Source organism: Enhydra lutris, unplaced genomic scaffold, assembly GCF_002288905.1.
Source record: "Enhydra lutris kenyoni isolate GAN:26980312 unplaced genomic scaffold, ASM228890v2 scaffoldscaffold5, whole genome shotgun sequence".
In the NCBI taxonomy this organism is placed as follows: domain Eukaryota; kingdom Metazoa; phylum Chordata; class Mammalia; order Carnivora; family Mustelidae; genus Enhydra; species Enhydra lutris.
The window spans coordinates 7,355,327-7,367,782 of NW_019154089.1; the positions used below are offsets into that span (position 1 = coordinate 7,355,327).

Consider the following 12,456-nt stretch of genomic DNA (forward strand, 5'->3'; position numbering starts at 1 on the left):
ACCACCCTCATCCCGAATAAAAAAAAAAAAAAAAAAAAAAAAAAAAAAAGGAAAAAAAATTTTCCACCTTCGTCTAGGGAAGGGGATTGACTAGAAATGGGAATGTGGGGGGTGTAATACTTGAATACCCCCCATAACTTCGCAATCTGTCTGTCAGCTAGTAATCGCGATAGCCTGTATTTGGATATTGATGTTTAGGCCTTTCCTCCAGCTGCCTGTGCCCGGGGTTAATCTCGTAATTGACGTCAGTGCTTTGTTCCTTCCACTTTGCTGTTCCTTCCACTCTTTGAGGATGGATCATGGGGTATAGGACTTTGAGGAGTATCTTTATTGCTTTTTCTCTCACAATGGATATCATTTATAGGAAGTTGAAAGTACAAATCTGAAATGCTCGTGTATGGAGTTCAAGTGAGACGGAGAGTTCGATTTAGGGTTCTTGCAGTCAGTTGCAATTCAGAATTGTACCATGTCTTTCCTGATGGCCTTATGGAAATTTTAACCTAAGGCCAACCCCTTTTCCAGTGACCGGTATTTGTCTTGACGGCATGTAAGCTCTAAGTGTCTGTGAATAAGATGTTTGTAGATGTGACGTCTAAAATACGTGTTGATTTTTAGGACTCAGGTGTTAAAAGCTCGGAGCTTTGTTTCCATATTGATTCTGCAAAGCTTTGTAAAGTGCTTTTTTTATTTAACTGTACTTCGACTTATCAAAGTTGAAATATTTATGAGAATTTTCTTAATTTGGCATTTGATAAAGAGCCTTTGTGGCCTGTGAATGTGCTTGGAATCATCTTTGGTCCTATGTGCATAAAGAAGTGTTGGCAGGTGGCCACTTGGTTTTTAACAAAGCTGGCTTCTTTAAATTTCTCAGGTTTATTTTCCTTATTCATCACTGCATCCTTAATTCTCTAAATATTAAAAAAAAACCCTCAAGAAGTTATTTTTACTTATCTTTTAGAGTCACTTTACCTGGATGCAATATATATACATATATATTTTTTAATATCAGCAGTTTCATTCAGTTTGTGGTGGCTTGCATGCTGATAACTTTGGCTTTTTTGTTAGCTATGCAGGAACCGTAGGCAAATTCTACTTTAAGTAGAATTTTGAGTCAAGTGGGGACAAGATAGCAGGTCTGTGAATGAACCAACCTTTACTGCCTGGGTTAAAAAAAAAAAAAAAAGAGCTTAACTGTGTTAATTGGAAAGTGCTCAACAGTTTTGGGATGTAAAGATGATTGTACAGTGCTTTGGTGAAGCTCTGTTATTAAGAATTACTAAAGATAGAATATTTTCATTCGATTCACTTTCTGCTTGTCAGATGACATAGATTATCTGTGTTCTTGAGTTATTGTATGGCTTTTGTAACAGTTGGTATGTTCTCCTTTTGTATTGTAATTTTCTCATAGGTTTTTTGTAGTGTGCTTAGAACAAGAACTATATTTATATTTCTCCTGTCCTCCACAGTATTTTACACAACTATTAGATTGAATTTGAATATGATACCCAACCTAAGATTTCACAAAAGTGTAAAGAAAACTGTATGAACAAGTGATCAGTATTTGAAGGGGAAAATGTGTCTGTCAGCTGCAGAAGATGACAGAAGATGAAGCCTTCTAAAAGTTCTTTATCTTACCTTTTTTGAAGAGTTAAGGTAAATATCATGGCTTTATGTGTACCTGAGAGGAACAAAGAAAACAGGTATTTCTTCTTTTGTGGCCATCTACTGGTTTGGAATGAAGTCCAAAATGTATAAGGCCTTCTCTTCAAAGGATTTTTCATAAAATCAAAGAGGTGTTCTTACAGGTATTGAAGACACACCTGAAAAATGATCCAGAAGTGCCATGTGTATTATAAAAGTTGAAGTTTTATTTTTTATTTTAGCTCTATGCTCCGGGTAGCTTACTATTAAAACTTTCCTTGTGTCAAATATACTAAAAAAAAAAAAAATTTTTTAACCTTCCTATATAATGTACAGGTTTCCCAGCTTTTGAACTCCCAGTCCTCATGATATTTACTCATTTTCTTTTTCATTTCCTCTGATAAGTTGGAATGATTATGCTTGATTTCTGGGAGGGTGTGTGCCAGTCCCCGTTATTGTGAAATAAGGTGTAGTCAGTGATTAAAGACTGCTTAAAGGCCAACCTCACTTTGCTGCTTTTTCCTTTGCTTTAAGTAGTTTGTAGTAAGTTTTTATATTCATTTCCTTTGTAGTAAGTTTATATTCATGTTCCTTTGTAGTAAGTTTTTATATTCATCTTGATTGTTTGAAGTGATACTCTAGTACATGAGGAGGATGTAATAAACATGACAGCTACTGAGTTTTGGCTGATCACCTGCATTCCTGTTTGTTCTTTTTTTTTTTTTTTTTTAAGATTTTATTTATTTATTTGACAGAGAGAGAGATCACAAGCAGGCAAGGAGGCAGGCAGAGAGAGGAGGAAGCAGGCCCTCCGCAGAGCAGAGAGCCCGATGCGGGGCTCGATCCCAGGACGCTGGGATCATGACCCGAGCAAAGGCAGAGGCTTTAACCCACTGAGCCACCCAGGCGCCCCTATTCCTGTTTGTTCTGATGTTCATTTTCACTGGCATCAGATCTGAAGAATTTTAATGGTATTGGCATACAAAAAATATTAGAACCACTGAATTCATTTCCAAAATATTTCAGAAGCATTTTAACATTGAGACTATTTATTGTTTTCTTTTATAGATTTTATTTATTTATTTGACAGAGAGAGAGATCACAAGTAGACAGGCAGGCAGAGAGAAAGGGGGAAGCAGACTCCCCGCGGAGCAGGGAGCCCAATGTGGGGCTGAATCCCAGGACACTGAGATCATGACCTGAGCTGAAGGCAGAGACTTAATCCGCTGAGCCACCCAGGTGCCCCATTAATTATGTTTTTGAAGGAAAAAAATTAAAGTCTATCTTCTTCATGTGGCTGAAATTCGAAAGTCGAGTGTTGGTGAGGATGTGGAGAAGGATGAACCCTTGTGTGCTGTTGGTGGGAATGCCAGCTGGTACAGCCAATTAAAAGTAGAACTATCGGGGCGCCTGGGTGGCTCAGTGGGTTAAAGCCACTGCCTTCAGCTCAGGTCATGATCCCAGGGTCCTGGGATCGAGCCCCACATCGGGCTCTCTGCTCAGCAGGGAGCCTGCTTCCCTTCCTCTCTCTCTGCCTGCCTCTCTGCCTACTTGTGATCTCTGTCAAATAAATAAATAAAATCTTTAAAAAAATTAAATAAAAGTAGAACTATTCTACAATCCAGTAATCACACTACTAGGTATTTACTCAAAGAATATGAAAACACTGATTCAAAGAGATATATATACCCTTTTGTTTATTGCAGCATTATTTGCAATAGCCAAACTATGGAGGCAGCCCAGGTATCCATTGATATTCACACACACACACACAAGCACACACAGGAGTATTACTTGGTCATAAAAAGGAATGAAATCTTGTCATTTGCAACATGGATGGAGCTAGAGAGGATAATGCTAAGCGAAATAAGTCAGAAAAAGACAAACACCATCTGATTTCACCCGTATGGAAATTAAGAAACAAAACAAATGAACAAAGGAAAGAAAAACAAAACCAAACCAAAATACAGACTTTTAACTCTGGAGAATAAATAGATGGTTACCAGAGGTGGGTTTCAGGAATGGGTAAAATAGGTGAAGGCGATTAGGAATGCGCTTGTCTTTTTAAAACATTTTTATTTTAATTCCAGTATAGTTAACACATAGTGCACTTGCACAGTGCATGCACTCTGCAAGAGATGTGCACTTGTCTTGATGAACACCTGAGTAATGCATAGAACTGTTTGATCACTTACTGTATACCTGAAACTAATATAACATTGTGTATTAATTGCAGTAGAATTAAAAAAAGGAAAAGAACTAGTTGATACAATAAAAAAATAAAAATGAAATCTACCTGCTTCATCAGTTATACTTTATTTAAAAATCTGTAACCTGAGGAATGTTCTGAGGGAAGGCATTTCATGTAACTTTATCTGTGTTAGAGTGCCAAATAGATCATGGTGATGGCTTTTAGGCCAGTAACAAAGCTTATTATTGGGTATCATTTTAAACTAATTTTTTCAATTATTTCCTATGATGGGTTAAAGAACCTTATGCAGGGCTCCTGGGTGGCTCAGTTGTTAAGTGTCTGCCTTTGGCTCCAGTCATGATCCCAGTATCCTGGGATCAAGCCCTGCATCCAGCTCCCTGCTCTGAGGGAAGCCTGCTTCTCCCCCTCCCACTTCTCCTTCCTGATCTCCTCTCTCAGTGTCTCTCTCTGTCAAATAAATAAATAAAATCTTAAAAAAATTAAAGAAATTGTGCATTGTTTTTCCAAAGTTATGTGTGTGTGGCAGGAGAAATCAGGGATTGACATGAATAGAGTGCCCTGGAAAGCCACTATGGTTTCGCTACCAGTTACTGTCATGATCTATCCTGGGACTGTGTTCCCTGTGGCTACTTAAGGGCTGAATGGCTGTAATCATTTTCTTAAGTTAGAGATGCCTAGTGGGTTATGATTTTTCACTTTGACTTTCCCGTTTCTTGTCATCTTATGGTAGCACCAGTTTTATGGAGTGGGGAGTGCTCTGTATTGACAGGCCTTCCCACCTCTTTGCAGTTGCTTCCATTTCTTCAATCTGGAATATCACTTTTCCTTTCTTGTTCCCTACCTGTTAAAATGTCGCTGTTTTTTAAGGCCTAGTGCAGGTACTATTGCCTTCCTAAAGTTTTGCTTGACTCCTCTTGCTACCCCATTTGGCACCTACCCTCTTTGAATCTCTGCATCACTTTTGTCATCTCTCTTGCTTGTTTTGTTAACTATGGGACTATATAGCCTGCTGGGTGACAGTCAGCACAGTGTCTCAGGGAAAACATCTTAGACTTTTTAATACTACTTCAAAATGTATTTCTAAAGAATAAGGATTAAAATAATAATCCTTCCTTTCACTGAAGAGATTTACACTAATTCCTTAGTCTCATCATATATCTAGTCAGTGTGCAGATTTCCCTGATTACAGCTTTTGTTTTAACAGTTTGTGTGAATTAGGATCCAAATGAGATTGTATCTTCTTGTTCTTATTCTTGTTTCTATTCAATTTGTTTGTTAAAGAAGTCATATCTTTGCCCTATGAGAATTCTCACAGTCCAGATTGTGCTGATTGCATCCCTGTGGTTTCATGTAATATGTTCCTCAGTCCCTTTTTTCCTATATATTAGTAGTTACATACAGAAGCTTGATCCGATTGAGGCTTGGATTTTTATTTTTAAGTAAACTCTGTGCCCAACCTGGGGCTTGACTTCACAACCCTGATATCAAGAGTCACATGCACTACTAACTGAACCAGCCGGGCTTGAATTTTTTTTTAATGGCACGAATACTTCATGGGTAGTGTTGTGTACTTCCTCTATACTCTTAAGCCTTCACCCTGGCTTCTCATCCTGCCAGTGAAGTTGCTTATCAAAGCCATCTGTGACTTCTGTATTTCCAAATTTTATAATCATCGCTTACTCCTTTACCTCTTCTCTACTTGCTTTTGTTTTGTTTTGTTGTAAAGATTTTATTATTTGAGAGAGAGAGAGAAAGAGAGGAGAGGGCATGAGTGGGGGGAGGGGCAGAAGGGGCAGAGAGAGAAGCAGCAGGGAACCCGACGATGACGTCGGGCCTGATCCCCCAGAATCCCGGGATCATGACCTGAGCTAAAGGCAGAAGCTTAACTGACTGAGCCATCCAGGGGCCCTCTACTTGCTTTTGTTAACCATTTTCTCCTTGTTACTGTTTTCTTCTTTGACTTTTATGACTCTGTCCCTTTTCTGTCTTTCTGCCTACCAGTTGCTTTTTTACAGACTGTTAATTCTGCTAATCTCTTGATAGATCTGGCTTTTAGCCTTGGCATTCTTGTTTTCACTCTTGCAGATGATCTCATCCATTTGTATTGCTTCAGGTACCGTCTCTGAGTGTTGTTGTCTTTTTAAAGATTTTATTTATTTATTTGACAGAGATCACAAGTAGGCAGAGAGGCAGGTAGAGAAAGAGAGGGGGAAGCAGGCTCCCTGCGGAGCAGAGAGCCCGATGTGGGGCTCGATCCCAGGACCCTGAGATCATGACCTGAGCCGAAGGCAGAGGCTTTAACCCACTGAGCCACCCAGGCGCCTCTATTTAGTATTTTTTTTTAAGATTTTATTTATTTATTTGACAGACAGAGATCACAAGCAGGCCAAGAGGCAGGCAGAGAGAGAGAGAGGAGAAGCAGGCTCCCCACTGAGCAGGGAGCCCGATGTAGGGCTCGATCTCAGGACTCCGAGACCATGACCCGAGCCTAAGGCAGAGGCTTTAACCCACTGAGCCACCCAGGTGCCCTAAGTATTTTTAAAACATAGTCTAACGGGGCGCCTGGGTAGCTCAGTTGGTTGAGCGACTGCCTTCAGCTCAGGTCATGATCCCGGACTTCCAGGATCGAGTCCCGCATCGGGCTCCCAGCTCCGTGGGGATCTGCTTCTCCCTCTGACCTTCTCCTCTCTCATGCTCTCTCTCACTCATTCTCTCTCAAATAAATAAATAAAATCTTTAAAAAAAACAAAACAAAACATAGTCTAACTATCTGTATATATTAGCAGATACACCTAACTCTTCAATGGAGACAACCCAAATTCTATTTGGCTAACATGTCCAGAGATCATTGTTCTCTAGGTCCAGATTTGAAAGGTGATGTCCTTTGTTACTTGGTCCTAGATACGCTTTGACAGTGGCTGAAAATTATGGGCTAAATACTAATCATCCCTGACATAGCTGATACACAGTTGTGGAAGAAACAACAACAGCAGCAACAACAACAAAAGTAAAAATCTTAAGAGGGGATGGGAGGAGAGAGGAAAAGAAAGTATCATTTTTCTAAAACTTGTACCATATCTTGCTGGGTAGGTACAGTGTAAGGTAAACGATGGCAAAAGCAGCCAGTTAAATGGGCCTTCATTTGTTGACCTACTTCCTTCAAATGGAGTGAGTTCTTTGGTAAGCCAAATGAAGAATTTCAGTTTTGTCAACTAGGATTATTTTCCTTGTGTATTGTCTTAAGTTATAACACTGAGGACATCTGGAAGGAGTTTTTTGGGAAGGCAGTTCTGTGTTGCCTTAGCATAAGGATTAGTAAACTATGGTTAGTAGGCCCCGTACACCCTTTTGTATGGCCTGTGAGGTGAAAATGGTTTTTACATTTTTAAATGGTGAGAAAAAATCTCAATATTTTGTGGCCTGTGAAAATTACAGGAAAGTCAGATTTCAGTGTCCATAAATAAAGTTTAATTGGGACACAGATTAGATACCCATTTGTTTCTATATTGTTTGTAGTTCCTTTTGTTGCTACCATGACAGAGTGTGGTGACTGTAGGGCCTACAAAGCCTAAAATATTTATAGTGTCGCTTTAAAAAGGTTTGTCAACTCCTGTTTAAGCAGATTCGTGGTGGATACATGGGTTTGAGGACTGTTTTAGGATTGAACATTTAGTTACACAGTCCTTGTTTACCATGGTGGTAGTTAGGGTTTTTTGATTGTAGAATATGTGTGTGTGTGTGTGTGTGTGTGTGTGTGTGTGTGTGTGTGTATGTATGAAGAGATACGAATAAATTAAATATATACAGAGGGGTGTCTTGGTGGCTCAGTATATTAAGCATCTAACTCTTGATTTCAGCTCAGGTTGTGATCTCAGGATTAGGGATCGGACCATAACAGGGAGTGGGGTGTCTGTGTGGGATTCTCTCTCTCTCTCTCCGTATGCCCTTTTCCTCTATCCCATGCACTCTCTCTCTCTCTCAAATAAATAAATAAATCTTTAAAAAAATATGTGTATCTATATGTATAAAGCAGGTATGGTCTGGGCATTGGCTTAGCTTTAGTTAGGGATTCAGACTTTGTTAAATCCTTAAACTGTACCCTGAAGGTAGGGTAAATGGGGAGCAAGAATTTCCAGAAAAGCTGGGGAAGAGGTAAGGCTAGAAGCTGATCAGGTAGTTTATATACATGTTCGTCATGTACAAATTAACTCTAGTTCTACTATTTCTCAATCCCCTGACCCTCAAATCCACTGCTTTTCCTGCCTTGGGGAACATAGCATTGTCATTGCTTTTTCCAGAAACCTGCAAATTGTCCTTGAATCCTCTGTTTTTTTCTCACATCTGGCTGGCTCCAAGGTTCTACTTCCTTAACATCTTTGAATCTAAACCCTTTCTCTACAGTGTCTACATTCCTAGTATTACTACCTTAATCCAGGCTTTCACTTCTCACCAGGATTGATTATTCCAAAAGCCCTCTCGTTTGCTTCCTTACTTCTAGTAAAATAATCTACTCCACCCTGTATCATAGTAGTTTTTCCCTCTAAAATATGAATCTGATTTTGTCACTTGTTTTCTTAAAACTCCTTCATAGTGTTTGTTTTTCTGTAGTCTTCTTCTAACTAGGGATTCTTCCAACATTAATGAGTTTTATGTAACTTCTGAAGCAGTGCTTTGTAGCCAGCTACTCCCTTAGGAGTTTGTTGCCGTGTTTAGATTTTGTTTATGATTGTGTTTGTGCCAAGGTATAATGCATTGTACTGATGATTTTGCAGTGGCTCAGACAAGAAAAGATGGTAAGTAAAACTGGATCATGTCATAGCAGATTGTTAATACAGGTAGGCCAAACCCAAAAGAACCCTGGCATGTACTTAGCCTCATGTTTTCAGTGTGAAATGTATCTGCTGGATCCATCTATGTAGTTAACCAATATGAAACAGTCTGTTTCCAGTGTCATGTTTTGTTCCAAACCTCAGCAGTGATCATATTAGACACACACTTAGTGTAGATTTTAATAAGGTACTAAACTACAAAAGGACAAGTTTGCCAGAGTTAACAAGGGAAGCTTCTTTAAAATTGACATTTATGGACTGCAAGCTGGTATGGTAGTATATGGTTTTATTTCCCTAAACTAGGAAATAAACATTTGCAGTTCTTAAATCCATTTAGTATAACATATTTATAAGCATTTTCTGCACTAGTATTATTGAAGTCATGTCATAGAAGTGGTTTAATAATGTAGAACCAGACTTGAGAAGGCATATTTCTGGGATTGAATGTATCATTGGTCTAGTTTCTGCAAAACAACATAATCTGTTACAGTAACATTATTTTAAATTTATTGTGTATTTAACTTCTAAAGTTTCAGTTTTACAGTTACATAAGAGCTATAAACATAATGAGTTCATACCTAATTTTATATTTTACTGTTATTAACAGAATAAAGTCCTCATTCAAGATCTAGAAAAGTTCATTTTCTTTGAAAAGGTATCTTTATAACTTTCAGATCTGAGAAACACACCCCACAGGTCTACTCCGATCCCATGTGTCTCTCCAGTCTTATCTTTTATTTTGCACTCTCCCCACCCTATTTTCCAACTACACTTGATTTGCCTCTTTTCTTTGTGTGTGCAGTGCTCTTTTCTGGCCCGTACACTTGTTCTCTGCTTAGAACCAACCTCCCTCCTTCTCTACTCTTCTTCGTACCTTGCCTTCCTTCTTCCCTCTGGCCACTTTTCTCTAGTCAGGCTAGCTGCAACCAAATCTTGGAGATGAGAGTTACTTTAATTTTTTTTATATCCTTGACATTAGCACAGTGTCTGGCACAGTATACACATTGTTAAATAATTGTTGAATGAACTAGAATGTTAACATGTATTTTTATATGTAGTATAGGCCTATACTGAAGAGATAGGTTTTAAAATCAGGATTTTAAAGTTTTCAGAATTCCTTCTGAATTCTGTTTAAATATGTTACAAGTCTAAATTAGAAAATATTTTGAGGGGTGCCTGGGTAGCACAGTCGGTTAAGCATCCAATTGTTGTTTTAAAAATTTTTTCCTGTTTTTTTTTTTTTTAATTATTTTTGCTAACATATATTATTTGCCCCAGGGGTACAGGTCTGTGAATCATCAGTCTTACACATTTCACAGCACTTACCATAGCACATACCCTTCCCAGTGTCCATAACCCAGCCACCCCATCCCTACCCCCCAACCTTCCAGCAACCCTCAGTTTGTTTGTGAAATTAAGAGTTTCTTATGGTTTATCTCCCTCCCAGTCCCATCTTGTTTCATTTTTTTCTTTCCCTACGCCCAAGCATCTGACTGTTTTAGTTCAGGTTGTGATCTCAGTGTTGTGAGCTCTCTCTTCCTCTCCCTCTGCCCCTCCCCACTGTGTGCATTCTATGTCTCTCTCCCTGTCTCTTAAATAAATAAATCTTTATTAAAAAGTAGATTTAGGGGTGACTGGGTGGCTCAGTGGGTCAAAGCCTCTGCCTTCAGCTCTGGCCATGCTCCTAGGGTCCTGGGATTGAGCCCCACATTGGGCTCTCTGCTTAGCAGGGAGCCTGCTTCCTCCTCTCTCTGCTTGCTTGTGATCTCTGTCTGTCAAATAAAAATAAATAAATAAATAAATAAATAGATTTACTCTTATCACTCACAATTTGATCTTTCAAAGTAAATATTCTTGGTGCCATAATAAATAACTCATAATTGATGAGTTTCTATTCCAGTGATTAAAGAGCAGTCATTTACTTAAAGGATTAACCCTTAAATGACCTTAAAGTTCTTAAAGCAATGTTCCTGTGCGTTTTAGTAGAACCTTATTAACAGGATATAGGGTAGTTGGGCCTGGGGCTGATTTAAATTCATAAGCCTTGAGTATTTTGCCTTCAACATTTTTTATAGTATTCTGAGAAACTAAATATATTTCAAGAAATCGAGGTACTGGGGCGCCTGGGTGGCTCAGTTGGTTAAGTGACTGCCTTCGGCTCAGCCCCACATTGGGCTCCCTGCTCTTCGGGGAACCTGCTTCTCCCTGTCCCTCACCTGTCACTCCCCCTGCTTGTGCTCTCTCTCTCTGTCAAATAAATAAATAAAATCTTTAAAAAAAAAAAAAAGAAAAGAAATCCAGGACTTTGTTACCACCTGTCTTTCAGATGTGTGAATAATGATGAAATTATTGAGGTAATTCCTTTTTATTGTAAACTCTAAGGAACCTTTGCTGTATAGTGTTTTTAAATTTTTGTTTAATGTGCTATCTGCATTTTTAAGTAGAAAAAATGCTTTTATTTTGCAGTTTGGACTTGTATTATTTTCTTTTGGCTTCCTCAGGTACTACAAATCTAAGCAGCCTTATAGTGCTCTGTTGAACAATAATTTCTTTCTGGATGTTGTAGACTGAAACATTCAGTTTTTACACCTCAGTTTGCCAAGTATGATTCTGAGATTTTACAGTCTAGCACTTACATTTGGTGAACATTTCAGAGTACAGGGTTTAAGTAAAAATAGAAATTGATCATTTCTGTACATGTGTTTTTTTTCTTGAACATATGTTGTTTTCCTTTTAGATAACTCCTGTAGAAAAATTGCTTTAAAAGGAACAGAATTCATTTAGTATCAATATTAATCCTTTTATTGGGTTGATAATATAGTGAATGCGGTAAAAAGAAGACCTACTCTTTTCTTTTTTTTTTTTTTTTAGATTTTATTTATTTATTTGAGAGAGAGACAGTGAGAGAGAGCATGAGCGAGGAGAAGGTCAGTGAGAGAAGCAGACTCCCCATGGAGCTGGGAGCCCGATGTGGGACTCGATCCCAGGACTCCAAGGATCATGACCTGAGCCGAAGGCAGTCGTCCAACCAACTGAGCCACCCAGGCGTCCCCCTACTCTTTTCTTGGTACCAGATATAACCAAAGCCTTAGGGAGGAAATGGGAGACTGACTGTGGGTAGAAAACGAGGGGCAACATCATCTTCTGAAACCCAGCGTTTAGTGAGTATTCCCACTGACTGTTTGACTCTTGGGGCAGTAATGCAAGATCACAGTTGTAATCTTTATAAAATTCATCATGTTTTGAGTATCTGTTGTATGCCTTCCACTGTGTAAAGCACTGGAGGGGAAATGGTAAGTCCAGTGATATATAGTTCTTACTCTCTGGAGGCTTATAATAAGGAGGTGACTAGGGAGGGCAGATAGAATAACAAAAACTAATCCTAATGTAAGGCAAGTGTTAAGTGCCAAATGAGATACAAAGAAATGCTTTGGGAAGTACATAACTTTAGTGACAGAGGAATCTTGGAGGGCTTTATTTATTTGACAGGCAAAGATCGCAAGCAGGCAAAGGTGGGCCGGGAGAGGGGGCCACTTCGGGAGCAGGCTCCCTGCTGAGCAGAGAGCCTGATGCGGGGTTCAATCCTGGGATCCTGGGGTCATGACCTGAGCTGAAGGCAGAGGCTTATTAACCCACTGAGTCACCTGGGCGCCCCTTGGAGGGCTTCTTGAAGGAAGTAGGATACGTGGTAGACTTTAAACGGTATGTATTTAGAAATGGGGAGAAGGAAGGACATTCTAATTAGAAGGACTAGTTTGAGTAAAGATCTGGATC

The 12,456-nt window shown here is 39.0% G+C and overlaps 1 protein-coding gene across 2 annotated transcripts in view; it reads left to right on the forward strand.

The window, feature by feature from the left end:
• The window catches only part of LOC111140846 (AF4/FMR2 family member 4), a 106,980-nt gene that overhangs the window by 891 nt on the left and 93,633 nt on the right, over positions 1 to 12,456 (forward strand). The gene's annotated exons all lie outside the window — the stretch shown is intronic.